Raw genomic sequence first — 17,549 nt, 5'->3', positions numbered from 1 at the left:
AAGGAGCATGACCGGCTATCTTTGAGAGGCTTCCAGGAACTATCTGGTATAGATTGAGGACGGAGTGACCGGTCCTCATAGGAGAGGGACGATCGGTGGTCATCATGGCACCTCATTTGTTAGCTCAAGTTAAATCTAGGCCGGTCAAACCAGCCGATTAACTTGAGAGGTTGTGATGATTTGCTGAAGTTGGTTGACATTTAATTTATTTGAGATTTTATAAGTAGCGTGACCGGCCTACTTTGGCCTATGATTCGGAGCAGTATCTGCGGGCTAGGAGCGACGTGATTGGTCAAGGCCAAAGATGGGTCGCTGGTGAGCATAATGACACCTCATTGGTCGCCCAGGATTGAATCTAAGCCAGCAAGTTCGGTCGGCTAAGTTGAGCGGCTGTGATCAATTTAAGACTGCCATGGGCAGTCTTGACCTAATTAAGACCCTTTTGGGGGCCGCTCGACTGGCTTGCTTTGCCTGGTAATTGTAAACACTTCCTGGAGGTTAGGAGAATTCTGATTGGATGGGATAATAGAGGGCCCGTCCAGAAACATCATGGAACTTGTTTGGTCGCGCGAGGAAGGGGCCAGGCTTGCCAAATCGACCGGCCAAGTCGTACGGCCGTGATAGTTTCTTCCTGGTTTCATTTTTCTTCATGGCTTCCCTTTTTCTTCCCGGTTTCTGATATTTGATAGAATTGTATTTCTATTAGCTCCAGGGCCGTCCTAGCTTTCCAAGGTTTAATCTCGACCAATAGGGATCGAGATATTGTGCATGCTCTGTTTTGGGCAAAAAACCTAATTTTTGTAAATAGGCAAAATTATGTCAAAAGTTGAATTTTGTGAATCGACACAAAATTAATCAATTTTTTGGTGAGTTTTGCACGTTGACACAAATTCACTAATTTTTATCCTGGAGAGCAGCGCAGCTCGGCGCGCCTCCGATTGCGTATTTTCATGCGCAGCTCGGCGCGCCTCCGGTGAGCATTAATTGTCATATCATGTCAATGTTAAGAATTCAGCCGGAAACATAGCATAGAATAAATACTCAGCGGGATCTTCATTAATGGATAATGCGATCAGGAGCTTAAAATATAATTCATAGAATATTTAGGATTGTTGTAACATGCACCAATATTATTCTAATAAATTTCGTAAATACTGAATTACACAGTACATATGTAAGCAGAGAGGTATAAACGCTCATCAGCTTCCCGACAACCCTACTTCTTTGCGGAAAGCAGGCACACAAATATGGAGTTTTACAGTTTTAGCCTTGAACTAAAAGTCACCATCCACAGTTACGCTATAAGATGAGTTTGCGTTAATGATGATAATATCCAATCAGATTTTTATGGATTCACCATCGACGAAGAATGATCAAGTTGGCTGAATAATTTATTGTTAAAGGTGTAGATTTTTTCTTCCTCTTCCTGTATCTTTTTCTGCAGAATTTTCATTTACAGAATGTGTGGTGGAAGAGAAGGTCAATAGAACTTCATGTCAATTAGGATCTGGCTTACTTTGTATTCTTTAATATCGAGGGTAATGAGTCGAAGTGTGGGAGCTCCATATTTTTGAAATAATATCATGAAAAAGCGACATGGGGAGCCTTATTATTATTTGATTCTTTTTTCGTCTTATCAACCTTCCAATTTTGGGCTCTCGTACGCCGTATTTCTCGTAAGTTGCGGAGTAAACCCTACGTAGTATTCGGATGATCATCTTCATTAAATATTGCTATAAAAATATTGTATGTGTATTAATCTGTCATCTTGATGTATTGTTGAAGCTCTATGTTTTCTATCCATTCGATAACTAGGTTCCGCCAGTGAATACAATCTTTCATCATATGGCATCCTCGGTATTGGTAGAACACAAAATGGGGCATCTAGAGTCTGTGGGCCTCTAGGGATAACTTTGTTTTGTTGAAATGTAATGTAATGGTCGTTCAACTATGTATACTTTGATGGTGGTTGTGCTTCTTTTACTGTTATGCTGGTAATTTCTTTGGTGGTAGATCCTCAATGCTATATTTTTTTCTCAAAAACGTGTTAGAGCACTGATCGGTCGAACTCGTAAGCGTTGTTATCTCAAATTTGTTTGTCAAGTTTAGTTGCAAAAATTATAAGTCTTGATTTCTAATCTACTCATATCTATGTTTGGGATTAAGATAGAATGTGTAGTTGAGCTTTAGACTTCACGGTGTTCATCGATTGAAGACGAAGAACTACTAAGGGGAGCTTGTGGAACTTCATCAACAAAAGGTATGTGGAGACTTGAACTATCTATCACTCAGAAGTCTATTTCAATTTTATCTCCTATTGAGACAAAAGTCGTATAGCTACACAGACTTTATTTTATACACATTTGATATTTCGAGTTGAGTTTAACTCGCTTACATATTTCTCGAAATATGCGTTGGTAAGCATTCACTTTAACCAAGTTCATCTTTATTCTTGACGAATGTCAAAATATGTTCATATGAAAATCGCCTGGTAACGTCTTACATGATTTGTGTGAGACGGTCATTTGATGTAGACTCAGAATGTTTCGTATTTATCTATTGATCACTTGAAAATTATTTTGAAGCTAATAGTTTGTGTGAGACATCTATTCACGTCTTCCGGGAATGTTTCAATGATTAACATGGAGTTTAGAACGATTAACCATTGATTGGATATAGCATAGTATGCGTACTTGTATGCTAGCTGTTGCAAGTTATTCCAAGTCCGGGAACCATATTATGCATACCCGTATGCGCACTGGTTTGGTAGTTTAAGTCCGGGAACTTAGTATGCATACCCATATGCGTACCGGCTTAAGTTCAAGTCCGGGAAATTCAACTGAGTTTGGTCACGTACGACAGTATGCGTACCCGTTCACATACTGGCGAACCCAGACCAAGTCCGGAACTCTAAGTATGCATACCCGTTTGCATACTTGAGTGGGTTAAGCTCTAAAATCGGTTTGTTCATGAACAAATACATTTATATATTAAGGAATGCAATATTTTGCAAACCGTGGCTATAATATTCATGAATTGATTCGAGTGAATCAAAATCGATTTTGCTTCAATTGTGTCTTGTATACTTCTATGAGAATACAAACAATTGAACAACTCTAGAACTAGTTTCATTTGAGTCATTTGAACTAGTTGTGATTAAGATGAACAAGGTTGATATGAAAGTGTTCATATGGCTAACTTCAGTTAACTATTGTTGAGCCAACTTTGTGCACATGTTTGGGTACGGTTACTCATACCTAAATGAAGTCACATTTTATTTGTGTATAAGAAGCTAAGTTCGATCTAACGGTTGAAAGTTATTATCTTGACAGGTTTTCATCTAACGGTGAATATTGAATGCTTTGTTACCAAGGTAGCAATGATTGCAAACCCTGATTTGAAGACTATGTAAGGGAGAACTCTAGCAACTGGGAAACCTAATCCCCACACCTCTTGTGTGATACTAGTTGCGACTAGAGTCGATTCTCCTTTAACCTAGGTTTTTCCTAAAACCATTATAGGTTAACGACTTAAAGACTTCATTGGGATTCTGAAGCGAGACCCAACTATTTTCTCTGTAGTTACGCGTTCTTATCTTACTTTGTTCTACCGTATTTATACCTACCTTCTCTAAGATTTGATCGAGATTTAATATCCGATAGGTAAGATAAAAAGTAGTCACAAACATCTTCGTCTCAACCTTTATCATTCCACAATATCTTGTTTCGCTTCTAAACGATTAAGATTATTGTGAGGTGATTGATATTACTAGATTTTTCTTCGGGAATATAAGTCAAGTGTATCAATTGGTTCATGTTCACCTTGATTTAGCAAAAGACGGAACAAAAACTCGTAGGTATTTCTGTGGGAGACATATTTATCTATTTAATAGACTTTTCTGTGTGAGACAGATTTGTTTATCAAGTCTTCGAATTTGGGTCGTAGCAACTCTTAGTTGTGTGTGAGATCAGCTAAGGGAATCAAGTGCGCAGAATCCGGCGTGGTTCAAGAGGCGTAAGGAACATGACTGTACCTTAATCAGTGTAAGATTGGTTAGGCCTCAACTACATTCCAGTACGAAGTTAACTTGTAGTAGGCTAGTGTCTGTAGCGGCTTAATACAGTGTGGTGTTCAAATCTGGACTAGGTCCCGGGGTTTTTCTGCATTTGCGGTTTCCTCGTTAACAAAATTTCTGGTGTGTGTGTTATTTCTTTTCCGCATTATATTTTTATATCTGTTCGATTGCAGATTGATTTGAGAAATTGAGATATAACTCTTGGATGTATTTTCCTTGATTGAGTCTGACAGTCTAGTTGATTCTCTTGAAAATATATTGGAGTTAGCCCATAAAGATTGCCTAAATGAAATATTCGGTGTGGTTGTTAGACCCCCGGTTTTTCAATTGGTATCAGAGCAGGCAAACACGTTTAAGACCTCATAAGTCTGTTTTCGTAGCAGTATGGTTTATGTGGATAGATTGTCTTAATCTCCCGCACATAAAAATGTCTTCCAAAGTTTTTGATTATGCCAAATGTCTTGGTCTTACCTCAAAGGATAACTCCTTAGATGATTCTTCTAAATCCCTAGGTAGAAAGTTTTGTTATCAGATTCTGGTAACATTCGTCCTGATGAGACAATTGACACTAATTAAAAAAATCTGCTGAGATTATTGATTTCCAAGATTCTAAAATAAAGTCTCTTAAAGAAAAACATGTTCAGTTTATTGATGAACTCGAGAAGTCTCTTGGTCGAGAACGGGAACTCTACAGTATTGTTGAGTCTTTCTCTAACAATATCGAAAACCTTGTTCAAGAAACTACCCTACAACGCGAAAAAATTAGTGTTCTTGAAGATATTGTTAAAGAAGATTCGATTTGAGTAAAATGTTTGATCGAGACTCATTCATCAGATCTGAAAAGCATTCGTGCTGAAAAAGAGAAACTGGTCACATCTCTTCTCCTAGCCCAGGAACAGTGCAATTCCTTGAAAACGGAAAACTCTGTCTTAAGGAACAAATCTTCTTCTATGTCCTTCTCTACTTTTCACAAGGGATTACAGTACATGAAGAAAATTACTCCAAGGGAAGCATCTGCTAAGAAATGTATACATAACTTGCAATTTTCCTATAGGGCTATCAGTTTGGAACAGGTTCCTTCCGATGTCCCTCATCCACGATCATGTTCTTTCTGCGGGAAAAGAAATCATTATGATTCACATTGTTTTGCTAGAAAGAAACAGATTTCTAACCTTCTAAATCTACTTCTTTTTGTTGTTGATAGTGAATTGGCTAACAACATCCACAATGGATTTCATTCCTGCAGAAAACCAGAACTCTCATGCACAACGTTTCCAAAGTCACTTTTCGAGAAATCCTTACAAGAATCGTGTTCCTCTTAATGGTGCTAATAATTACACTACTAATTTACACATTCCAAGTGCAATTGAGAAGAAGTCCGGTGAACCTAATTCTAGGAGATGGAATTTTCTCAATTTTGATCCTCTGGAACCAATCTCTAGAGGTCCTAGATTTAATCCTCAGAAAAATCCGTCTGATGGATACTCAAAGAGGTTTATGTCTTATTTCTCTGGAATAAGAAATAACCAAAGAAAGATAAGGAATACAAGGATCAAACGTTTAGATGGTATTTACAATTCATCTCTCAATGGTCATGGTGGCATTACTTCTCACTTTGCTACCTAGATCTAGGTAATTTCATCCTTGTATCTAACTTGAGAGTTGCAAGGATGACGTTTGCGAGATGCTCAAGTTTGTTGTAGATTACCATTTGTCTTGTGTTTGATTTAGTTGTTTTCTTATTTTGTGAAGGTTGAGTCATTTCTTGACTCTTTGTAATTATTGTATCTTCTCCTTATGCTCTGATTAAATTTTTTAATTATTGAGCTATGAAGGTAAGAGATATCTGAAACCAGAGAGCATTTCCTTATTTTTGGATCTTTTCTGATCCATTAACCTTTCATAACACGTCCACGAACGTCCATGTCTTTCTTGGGTGTTTTAGGGTTTCCTTAACAAGGGCGTCCTTCTCATGTTCGTAAACATACATATATTTAAAAAAAATTCCTTCCCTAATAAAAAAAATGGACAACTCCTCAAGAACTCAAGAAGTGGTGAATCTTGAGATGGAAGAAGACATTAAAGGATGCGATTCAGTTCAAGATCTTGTCTTGAAAAAGATGATTGAAAGGAAAGAGTACAACTCCTGGATTGGAGAATCCGTCAAGGATTTAATCCTGTTTCAGAATGATTGTAGGGTCGAATTTGCAAATCTTCAACTTCAAATGAATCAGCTCATTGATGGCTAGACCAAAATTCTTGAAAATCAAAAGATCCTGATCAGGAATCATAAGAAACTCATCGTGGACTGTGTCAAATCTAGGAAGCTTGCCCGCATTGTTGATCGAAAAGTTAATGTTCTCACCCATGAACATGGAGTTTCAACGGTCAAAAGAATCAAGGATATCAGTGATACCTTTTATGATGGAGCTTTTCAAAGGTATGAAGTTATCAAAGAAACTTGATTTTGTCTAGGAAACTTCTTATGAGAATTTATTCTTGTGTTTTAAGAAGGATAACTGGGGTTTGGAATAGCTTATTTTGTGATTACACATTGCTATTGCCAACGATTTTCATCTTGTAATTTTTTTAGATTTATTTATTTAAATTCTAATGTTTATTTGGAAGACGATTTTGCAGTATTAATCGTTATTGGTTTTATACATTGCAAAAATTGTTTTGGGATATGTGTGTTTGCGTCCGTGAACTATGATGTCCCATATATGTCAAAAGTTAATCCTATTATGTCATTATGCAAATATTGATGGAAGATAGAATGAACTTCTGATTATAAAGATTAAGTCTATGATGTCATTATGCAAATATTTATGAAAAATAGTATGAATCTTTGAATATTCTGCAGTATTGATCTTTCCCTGATCCACTTCTATGTGAAAGTACCGTATGGCTCTGTAAGTTCTCTTATGTTGAGCATTTCCAAATAAATTAATCATAGGTTCTCTTGTAGTTAATTTAATTGAGTTTTCTGGATACAAATTCATGTTTCATGTAATTTGTTAATCTCCAAAGAAATCATTTTTTTCTTGCAAAACTAAGGTCGCTCTTGTTGTTCTTTCGGGAATGACATTTTATGGGGGAGAGTTCTTAAATGAACTTGTGATTAATTGTCAAATCTTTGTGGGGAGTGCGGTTGTGGAATATTGTAGGAGTTTTCTTGTATCTTTATAAACTCCTTGATGAATACACTAAGTTTCGACTATGTGAAATCATTGAAACAAAGTTGATATGTTCTATTTTAGTCATGAAGTATCTCTATGAGAATTTCATTATGATCCCACTAGTTTTCGTACCTTTGCCAATTCATATTGACAAAAAGGGGGAGAATTAATGTGTAGTTCACATTACAAATACATATGGTTTACGGATCATTATGTAAGGGGGGACAGTTTTCATTGAGAGATGAAGTATTGACTAAAGGGGAGTGATACATATCACTGTAGTATTATTGTCAAAGTTGTGATACAATTGGACTTTGATGCTGTGTAATAATACTATGACAGTATATAACAATAATTGAGAATGGTTTTCTTATTATTATGGCTACGGATATTCAACAACTATGATGCTGAGTTGAACACGTTCAGAATCACTGGAGTACTTGGAACTGACGAAGATTTCGATCAATGTTGAAGAACCAAGGAAATCAAGCATTTCGATGAGAAGCTACAAAGTTTATTTATTTTTTAATCCATATGTATTGATAGTTTTGTCACTAAAATTGACAAAGTGGGAGATTGTTAGAGATTCATGTAACCAAATACGATTATATATTAAGGAATTGACATAGTTTTGTCCTTAATATATAATCGTAAAATTGACATAGTTTTGTCACTCGAATCAATTCACCTTTCGTTGTTGCTTCTTCCTAGAGATTCATGTAACCAAATTACAACAAACATAAATAGTTTATTTTGAAATAAAGTAAATATATTAACCAACAAAATTGTTAGAGCACTGCTCGTCCGAACTCGCAAGCGTTGCAATCTCAAGCTTGTTTGTCAAGTTTAGTTGCCAAAACTATGAGTCTTGATTTCTAGTCTACTTATAGCTATGTCTCAAATTAGGATAGAATGTGTAATTGAGCTTTAGACTTCACGACGTTCATCGATTGAAGACGAAGAACTACTAAGGGGAGATTGTGAAACTTCATCAACAAAAGATATGTGGAGACTTGAACTCATTTATCACTCAAAAGTCTATTTCTATTCTATCTCCTATTAAGAAAAAAGTCGTATAAATATATAAACTTTATTTTATACACATTTGATATTTCGAGCTGAGTTTAACTCACTTACATATTTCTCGAAATATATGTTGGTAAGCTTTCGCTTTAACCAAGTTCATCTTTATTCTTGACGAATGTCAAAAGATAATCATGTAAGAATCGCCTGGTAACATCTTACATGATTTGTGTGAGACAGTCATTTGATGTAGACTTGAAATGTTTCGTATTGCTTGCGGTTAAGGTAACGACCTCTGGCATGGCCAGCTCCCATGGTGTGACGGGCGGTGTGTACAAGGCCCTGGAACGAATTCACCGCCGTATGGCTGACCGGCGATTACTAGCGATTCCGGCATCATGCAGGCAGAAAATACTGATCGGGATAGTGGACCCAAAGTTATGTAACTTGGGTGTGAGTCTTTTGTAGAAACGGAATGGTCTTACTTTTTCTTTTTTTCTTAATCTATTGGTCACTTGAAATTTGCTTTGAAGCTAATAGCTTGTGTGAGACGGCTATTCCCGTCTTCCAAGAATGTTTCAATGATTAACATGGAGTTTAGAACGATTAACCATCAATTGGATATAACATAGTATGCGTACTTGTATGCTAACTGTTGCAAGTTATTCCAAGTCCGGGAACCATATTATGCATACCCGTATGCGCACTGGTTTGGTAGTTGAACTCCGGAAACTTAGTATGCATACCCATATGCGTAACGGCTTAAGTTCAAGTCCGGGAAATTGAACTGAGTTTGGTCACATACAGTATGCGTACCCGTTCGCATACTGGCGAACCCAGACCAAGTCCGGAACTCTAAGTACACATACCCGTTTGCATACTTGAGTGGGCTAAGCTCTAAACTCGGTCTAACTCGCAAGCGTTGTTATCTCAAGTTTGTTTGTCAAGTTTATTTGCAAAAACTATAAGTCTTGATTTCTAATCTACTTATATTTATGTTTGGGATTAAGATAGAATGTGTAGTTGAGCTTTAGACTTCACGGTGTTCATCGATGAAGATGAAGAACTACTAAGGGGAGCTTGTGGAACTTCATCAACAAAAGTTATGTGGACTTGAACTCATCTATCACTCAGAAGTCTATTTCAATTTTATCTCCTATTGAGACAAAAGTCGTATAGCTATACAGACTTTATTTTATACACATTTGATATTTCGAGTTGAGTTTAACTCGCTTACATATTTCTCGAAATATGCATTGGTAAGCATTCACTTTAACCAAGTTTATCTTTATGCTTGACGAATGTCAAAATATGATCATATGAAAATCGTCTGGTACCGTCTTACATGATTTGTGTGAGACGGTCATTTGATGTAGACTCAGAATGTTTCGTATTTATCTATTGATCACTTGAAAATTACTTTGAAGCTAATAGTTTGTGTGAGACATCTATTCCCGTCTTCCGGGAATGTTTCAATAATTAACATGGAGTATAGAACGATTAACCAATGATTGGATATAGCACAGTATGCGTACTTGTATGCTAACTGTTGCAAGTTATTCCAAGTCCGGGAACCATAGTATGCATACCTGTATGCGTACTGGTTTGGTAGTTGAAGTCCGGGAACTTAGTATGCATACCCGTTTGTGTACCGGCTTAATTTCAAGCCCCGGAATTCAACTGAGTTTGGTCACATACGACAGTATGCGTACCCGTTTGCATACTGGCGAACCCAGACCAAGTCTGGAACTCTAAGTATGTGTACCCGTTCGCGTGGGTTAAGTTCTAAAATCGGTTTGTTCATGAACAAATACGATTATATATTAAGGAATGCAATCTTTTGCAAACCATGGCTGTAATGTTCATGAATTGATTCGAGTGAATCAAAATCGATTTTGCTTCACTTGTGTCTTGTATACTTCTATGAGAATATAAACAATTGAACAACGCTTGAACTAGTTTCATTTAAGTCATTTGAACTAGTTGTTATTAAGATGAACAAGGTTGATATGAAAGTGTTCATATGGATAACTTCGGTTAACTATTGTTGAGCTAACTATGTGCACACGTTTCGATTTAACGGTTGAAAGATATTTGCTTGACTCTAATCAGGTTTTCGTATGACGGTGAATATTGAATGCTTTGTTACCAAGGTAGCATTGATTACAAACCCTAATTTGAAGACTATATAAGGGAGAACTCTAGAAACTGGGAAACCTAATCCCCACACTTCCTGTGTGATACTAGTTGCGACTAGAGTCGATTCTCCTTTAACCTTGGTTTTTCCTAAAACCATTATAGGTTTACGACTTAAAGACTTCATTGGGATTCTGAAGCCAGACCCAACTATTTTCTTTATAGTTGTGTGTTCTGATCTTACTTTGTTCTATCGTATTGAGTATTATCTTCTCTAAAATTTTCTCGAGATTTAATCTCCGAAAAGTAGTCACAAACATCTTCGTCTCATCGTTTGTGATTCCACAATATCTTGTTTCGTTTCCGTACGATTAAGATTATTGTGAGGTGATTGATATTACTAGGTTGTTCTTCGTCTCATCTTTTATATCAACAACATTTGGTTGTTGATATAAATTGATTGACAATTGGATATTGGTCTTTGGTACCATCCAAGTTATTTCTCATATTAACTCGGCTCACAGATTTCTATCTGTTCGATTGCAGATTTTTGAGAAATTGAGATATAACTCTTGGATGTGTTTTCCTTGATTGAGTCTGACTGTATAGTTGATTCTCTTGGAAAATATATTGGAGTTAGTCCATACAGATTTTCTAAACGAGATATTGGGTGTGGTTGTTAGACCCCCGGTTTTTCACGTACTCTCTAACGCTTATCGTGTTTCCTGGTTGTTTGTCTCTTGATAAAGGTACGTTCTCACGAAGAAGTGCACGTAATCCTTCATGTTGATAGGTGAAATCATTCTTCCTCCTCATCAAACATATTGTATGATTTGTGGATATTTCCTTATAATTTCTATGTTAGCTTGCAGATCCACAAGTTTTTGGTGCTCTGAAAATGTTACTTCTCTTGGGTAGGGTTTGGGTAATTGGTTGTGGTTGTTGCTGCAACTTCAGGACTTCTCTTGGGTAGGGTTTGTGTAATTGTCTATGTCTGTATCCTAGTGATGTGCATTCCATATGCTTGATTCCGACATTTTGCTTGTGGTAAAAGGTTGTATCCGGGTAGTTTTGGTTTTCACGGAAGATAAAAATTGTTGAGTTATGACGATTATTAGAAGCATATCTAAACGAGCTGGGATAAAATTAATTTTGATTATGTCTAGTCACTCCATTGTGGACTATTGTTAGGGATGGATTTTGTATGTTTATTGGGATCCATACTTTCGTGTTGTGCCTCTCATTTCTCTTCGATTGGATTTTTCCATTTCTTCATAGGCATTTAGTGATATATTTGTATTAGATAATACAAATGACTGTGGGTTTTAGGGAAAAGGTTGGCTTTTCTGATTAATTTCGAAAAAGAATTACGAGTTATGCTGCGAGCTACTGGATTTTCACAAGGACGTTGTAACCGAAGTTTACGTTTCATGGAACAGATCTCACCTAATGGCATTGAAGAGGTCTGCGTGAGTTTTGGATTAGTGGAATTCGTCGTACCTTTGTGTCGGCGCCAAAATGTAGTTGCTAGAAATACTACATAGCACACTCAAGTATAAATACTCGAGCAAAATAAGCTAAACACAAAGGAAGCATAGAGAAATATACATTCTTATTAAGATAATCCAAAATCCTTCCCAATGACCTATATTTATAAGGATCATCGAGGAAATACGCCTCAATGCTCGAGTGCTACAAGGACAGACCAGTGGGTGAGTTACACGTGATACTGGTTGTGGAGATAAGGTTCTAAGTGTATGCACGGAGCCAGAAAATTCGTGTGGAGCCGGATAAGTAAATGCCTAAACTAGGTATTTGGTATCCACAATTTCATTAAATCGGTATGCACTTTTTGGTGCTCGTCATACAATATCATGCATCAGTAGTTGTTGCCTTGGGTTAATAACTCTTGCAGTATATTTACTACCTTAACCAATTAGTTGGAACTTGAAAAGAGAGAAAGAAGGATTTGGGTAGTAAACATATGAAAACAAATGAAATGTTAGTTTCGAATAAAACAACTGTAATTTGGGTTTTGAAAGAATATACATACTGATTTGTTTGTAACAATCAAAATTTTGTTAATAATTATATTTCTTGATACAATATTAGGTTTCGTTATGGATTATAAGTTTAACTTTTATAAACTTCATTTTTACCCTTTTTATGTGTAACATTTTTCTCGTCAAATAAAACAAACATAAATTTTAGTGACGCCCGATATAAGTTATGAATCATCATGCTCTAAAAAAAACGTTCATTTGGGTGCTGAATTCATTTAACTTGGTGGGTGCAAGGTTGATATGTGATAAGGAAGAATGACTAAATTACCTTTTAGATGCAAAATTCCAAATCACTTTTCTAGGCTAAAACAAAAAATACCCAGCCAAATATCAGGTTTGGCTAGGCGAAAAGAAAAAGAAAATGGGTCGAATTTCAAGCTCATAAGTCATGTTTTTAGGTCGTTTTTCATGTTTTTTGAGAATACAAAAAAACCCTTGATCCCAGTTTTTCACTACTCAAATAATAAAATGTTCGTGAAAATCTTAACCAAAATTATCAAACTAATCCAAAATCAGTGAGAGTTTGTAGTTTGGAAATTTACGAAGATAGATGATAGGGTAACCTTTTCTTATTTTCCATGGCTACTAATAAGGAGTACCAATCTGCTTGTCAACGTACCAAAAAAAAATAACTGGGCTTCACTTTTTTCATGAGGACTCCAATAGGATTTAAATAGCCAAAATATGAATAAGAGGAGACCAGCTATATAAAAAATGTACATATTGCTCTTTGTTTAACTAAACCTAAATTTATAACTATACTCAAAAACAAAAGGATCAAAAATCCATCCTTCTCGTTTTCTTCTTCATCCGTTTCTACTTTTCCCACTGTACAAATTTTTTTACTACTCAATGACCCTATTTTGTCTTCTCGTCAGCTCCCAACCCTAAAATGCGCCCCAAAAACATCTTTTATGAGATATTTTTATGTCAAGGCCTCATGCTTTAAGCTCTTATGAGCGGCCCAGTTTGGTGATTGGAGAGCCGGCGGCCCGCACCCAACAAAGTAAAGATGGAAAGCTGCAAATGACTGGTCCGTAACAAGACACATCATTTTTTATCTATTTTGAATTGAATCCAAGAGTATTTTTTTTGCATAAAAATTGCGTTGTCAGATCATCCTCACACTCACATCGGCGAAACTAAACATGATGAGACTATGAGAGTTTGGTTTTCTGCCTCTCTGATACAATCCTGTTAAAGGGGCGGGTGGTTCCACTGGAGGGGCAGAAAATCTAATAAGACAAAAAGGGTCATTAGGTGGTAATTCAAGTGTCCCTTATCAAAAAAATATGGAAATGATCAATTGACCCTTATTATTAATAATCAAGATTAGTGATGACAATCAAGATTAGTGTTGTTAATTAATTTTCACTTATAATAACTCTAAAATCAGATTTTTAGAGTTATAAAAAAAATTTAGAGGAGAAGAAAAAGAAAACTTATGTGATATTTGTGAAACCCTAGATTTTGATTCCCTCAACCAAAATGAGTGATTCTAGTGGCAAATTTGAGATGGGTGAATCTCTATACGATAGAGAAAACAAATACTACATACCCCTTGATGGAGATCCTGATATGGAGTATTTCTTAGATGGTAGAGATGTTTTAACCCATAGTGAAGGTCAATCTCAACCAATTGAAGAAATTAGCCAACAAAGTGAAGAACCAGCAACTGAAAATGACCAGGTATACTTCTAAACTAGTTCTCATTAGCTTTTTGTTGCTTAAAATTCTCTAAAGTACGTAAAAAAATCAAATTTTAAAAAATTTCAGAAGAACTTACGGTTGGTAATTAGCTAGTTATCAACCGTAATTGCATGTTACGGTTCGTAAAGTTTCCAATACCAACCGTAACTGGTTCAATTTGGGAAAAACTCAATCGTAATACCAGTTACGGTTAGTATAAAATTTTCGAGTCGAACCGTAATTTCAGTACGGTTGGTTATGTTCTTCAGTAGTTACCAACCGTAACTCATCATGTGCATGGCAGTATTTACTGCACTTCTTACGGTTGGTAATATGTAAATAGCTACCAGCCGTAATTGTGTTACGGTTTGTGATCTGTGTTTTTTACCGATCGTATAATGATCTGTATGTTTTCATTTTCATTTCACCCTATTTACGGTTTGTTACGGGAGGACCACTACCAACCGTAGTTGTGTTACGGTTTGTAAGTGATTGTAATTACGAACCGTATCTCTGTTACGGTTTGTATTTCCTTGTCGTGTCCAACCGTAACTTTATATATATTTTCGTTTTGTTCTTGTTTATACTAATGTGGGTGTATTGTTGTCCAGATCGTGAGTGTACCTCCCCTAATGGATGAACAACCTTTAGCAAATCAACTTCTCACCCAAGATTCTAGCTCTCACTATTTAACCGAGGAGACATGGGAGGAAAAAGATGATGCAAAGCATTGGGCTAGAGAACGAGGCAAGTTGATTATGTGTATCATAGTTTGTAATGGTACCATTAGTGAAAGTGCCTTTCAAATGGTTTGCGAGTGTAGTGGACAACATAGAAGTCATGCAAAAAAGGGTACCGTGCAAGTAGCAAAGGCAAAGAGGAAGCAAACTACGTTCACTAAAAAGACCCGATGCCCCTTCAAGCTTCAATTTAAAAGGAACGCGGCAAAAAGGTGGTTTTTGGAGAAAGTTGTATGCGGTAGTCATAACCACCCTATACCGGAGAGTTTGCTATCACATTCGTATGCTGGACGCCTTACCGAAGAAGATCGTAGAGTCACTGACACAAATTCGTAGGAAGCCCGTTGATATCCTCGCTCACTTAAAGGAAAGAAACCCACAAAATGCTTCTACTTTGGCTAACATCTACAACGCAAGAACAAAATTGAAGGCTAAGAAATGGGAACAAAGGAACGAAATGCAACAATTAAGGCATTTGGGGGAGGCGAATAATTACTCGGTTTTCCACGATGATGATGAGAAAGGACGAATAAGACATCTTTTGTTAGCTAATCCTGAGTTTGTGAAGTTGGCACGGTGCTCTCATCAAATCCTTCTAATGGATTGCACATACAAAACCAACAAGTTTGAGATGCCGTTGTTGAACTTTGTCGGGCAAACTTCTACCAATGCTCCTTTTAGTATTGGTTTTTTCTTCTTGAAAGATGAGCTCGAAGAGAGATATGTGTGGGCATTAAACCAAGTGAAGTTATTCTACGTAGAGAGATATACTCCAAAGGTGATTATTACCGACAAGGAACAATATTTGTTGAATGCAATATGGCGGTTGTTCCAAGCATCAACCGTTGGAGTTGGCATGTAGTTGAGCACAATGGTGGGGCCTTTTGTCTCGGATCCTTACTTGGATAATTTGAAGTTTTCCTCTACAACCCTTTGTTGAATATGAGCAATTTGGCATAGAGTTCGACGAGGATTGGTCATAACGTAACCTGTGGGATGATACAATGGTCCATTGTAACCTGCGGTCTCTGTGAACCTACGAACATCAACTCCATTTTGCAATCCTAAAATAAGGGTCAAAGATAACATCTTCAACAGTGAAAGCATCTATTTTCTCCCTCATTTGAATGAGCTTTTCCTCTTTGTTCCTTAGTTGTCTGCCAGTGAACTTGAACTTCTTTCCCGTAGGGCCATAATCATGTTCTTCCCACTCAGTAGGAGGTCTCAGGCTCGGAAAGTGGTCATAAACCCATGCCTAAAAAATAAATTAAGTATTAAACAATTGACACATGACTAAAAATATAACAAACAAAGAAAAATGTAACCAAACTTACCATTAGAAGCGCAACATTCCCGGCAATTTCAGTAGCTCCAACCCTAGAGGCCTTTCTTAGGCTGTCAAGTAAATATGCAAGGGTTGTAGTGGCCCACGAATAGTTTTTGATGTTGTCCAAATTCTTCAACAGTTGTAGGTAATGAACATTGATCCTATTTCCCGAGTTATCGGGAAAGAATACGGTCCCAAGAGAATACAACAAATACGCTGTGGCTGTACGCCTAACTGTTGTTTCGTCCATCACCTGACCTTCCCTTTCCTTTGCTGCTGTTCCTTCAAACTTGGTCCTCGGATTCTTCAACAATAGCTTTTTGGTGATTTTTGGTTTATGTGGTTCAGCAGGGTCATAACCACCAGCCAACTGAAACTCCATCTCAGTTTCATCTTTCTCCCACCCAAGTGTTTCTTGAACAAGGATATAAAGGTCAGTCCAAGACATGTTGTTGTCGAAACCTTCAAACACAGATTGTCCTTCAACTTCAAGGTCAGTAATTTGCTTCACATCGTCCGGTGTTATTTTCATCTCTCCAAATGGAAGATGAAACGTATCGGTTTCAAGCCAATATCGTTCCCTGAAGGCAGAGACCACAACACTATCATTCTCCGATTGAAGGTGAAGAATTCCAGGCCCTAGTCCTGTACTAACCACTAGATTGTGAACCAAAGCACATTCTTGATTTAATGGCCAATGTTTACCCCTTTGACGCTTGAGCAATTTAATGCATCTTGCGTGGTCCTAAGAAAACAAATATACAAAAATATAAGCATATTATGGTGAACTGAAATAAACAAACAAAATGTATCAAAATAATGAATGTTTTAAGAAAAGTAACAAAATACATACCCTTGTCTGACAGACTTTTGCGGACCAGGAACCGGTATAACCAAATAAGATTGAAGACTTATCTGGGGCCTCGCCCCAAGGTCTTTTATTCTTCTTCGGTGCCAACAACAAATCTTTGCCTTTAGGAATATGCATCCCTTTCGGTGCGGGCTCCTTTCTCGGCTTCTTTTCTTTCTTTTGCCTTGGAGGTGCAGCTACAACTACCTCTTTTCCCTTGGTATTTTCTACCTCTTCATCATTTTATACCTCTTCATCATTTTCTTCCTCTTCCTTTTCTTCATCATTTTCTTCATCGGCCTCCTCTTCATCATTTTCTTCATCTTCCTCCTCTTCATCATTTGCTTCCTCTTCCTCCCCTCCATCATCATCGGTTCCTTTAAATTCTTCTTCATCTTCATCATTATTAGTTTCTTCCTCCACAATTTCATTTTCGTTGCCTTCACGGTTAGTTTCGACTCCGACCT

Source organism: Papaver somniferum, chromosome 7 (genome assembly GCF_003573695.1).
Source record: "Papaver somniferum cultivar HN1 chromosome 7, ASM357369v1, whole genome shotgun sequence".
Lineage (NCBI taxonomy): Eukaryota > Viridiplantae > Streptophyta > Magnoliopsida > Ranunculales > Papaveraceae > Papaver > Papaver somniferum.
This window is presented reverse-complemented; position numbering follows the sequence as displayed.